The following is a 1,155-nucleotide window of genomic DNA, read 5'->3' as shown; positions in this document are numbered from 1 at the left end:
AATGCATTTCTATAACCTCTCCTTCTTGTCCTTAACCTCCTTTGCCAGGTGCAACTTGTTCTTTATCTTTGCCTTTCTGATTTTGTCCCTGCAGGGTCTTGCGATTTCCTCGGTGACCGGCCTGTTCTTCCATTGCCCATCTGCTTTCCTTTTGCATTTGAGGCATTTTAGAAGCCACCTTGGTCTCTTGCCAATCTTCTTGTGCTTCCATCAGACTGGGACAGTTTCTTGTTAGGCTTCCAATGCTGTGTCCTTAGCCTTCAGTCTATGCCCCCATGACATCACGCTTATTAACTCCTGGAGACAGAGATGAAATCTGCCTTTTTGAAATCTAGTGTCCTAGTTCTGCTGCCCTCAGGATGTGGTATTTTATCATATCATGATTGCTTCCTCTGACACACCAAATGTGGCTCCATAGCTCAGTGGTTAGAGCACTGGTCTCGTAAATCAGGGGTTGTGAGTTCAAGCCTCACTGGAGCCTTGGCCTCTTCCTTTGGGGCTGGACTTAATGACCTTTTGAGGTCTCTTCCAGCCATTGGTGATGTAGGGGAGTGTGGCAGTGCACCCCTGCGGAAAGGTGCTGCCAGCACTGCAGGCGGTTGCTGCTCGCCGCCTGCCTGCAGGAGCACCCAGCTTGCTGCCACCGCCTACGGGAGCTCACCATGACCCCCCAGCCCCTGCAGGCACGCGGTGTTCATGCTTCCAGCCCTAGTGTTTATGAATCTAAGTTACCCATCACCTACACATCCTCCACCAGGTCTTCCCTGTTGGTCAGGACAAGATCTGTAGGCTGCAATTACGGTTTTTGGGAGGGATTTTTTGAAAGCATTAAGCCATGGTCCAACTCTGCTTTTTTTTTTTAATTCAGTGTCTGCTTTCAATCGGAGCAGATTAAAGCTAATATTGGCCTGTCTGGGAAATCCTATCCAGTATGCTTTGAGAGCAGCAAGCAAAAGTTGTTTGACATCATGTAATGACTTAAGAGGTTAGATAATAGATTTGTATGGGATGGTTTGGATAGGGGCGATCCTAGCTCCAGCTGGGGGTTGCATTAGATGATCTCTTGAGGTCCCCTCCAGCCCTGTTTCTTTATGCTTCTTCTGTGACCAGGGCTCTCAACTCCTGGACATGGGAGACAAGGTAGACGATATATAC

The 1,155-nt window shown here is 48.6% G+C and overlaps 1 non-coding gene across 1 annotated transcript; it reads left to right on the top strand.

Annotated features, from left to right (window-relative positions):
- The first annotated feature begins 408 nt into the window (after window positions 1-408).
- TRNAT-CGU (transfer RNA threonine (anticodon CGU)) lies at window positions 409-481 on the top strand. Its single transcript has one exon. It is a non-coding gene; the product is annotated as a tRNA-Thr (tRNA).
- Window positions 482-1,155: the final 674 nt, after the last annotated feature.

The sequence above is a fragment of the Crocodylus siamensis genome, chromosome 6, assembly GCF_052110815.1.
Source record: "Crocodylus siamensis isolate JL-2025a chromosome 6, ASM5211081v1, whole genome shotgun sequence".
Lineage (NCBI taxonomy): Eukaryota > Metazoa > Chordata > Crocodylia > Crocodylidae > Crocodylus > Crocodylus siamensis.
The sequence above is the reverse complement of the archived record's forward strand: the minus strand, read 5'-3'. Positions and strand labels throughout refer to the sequence as shown.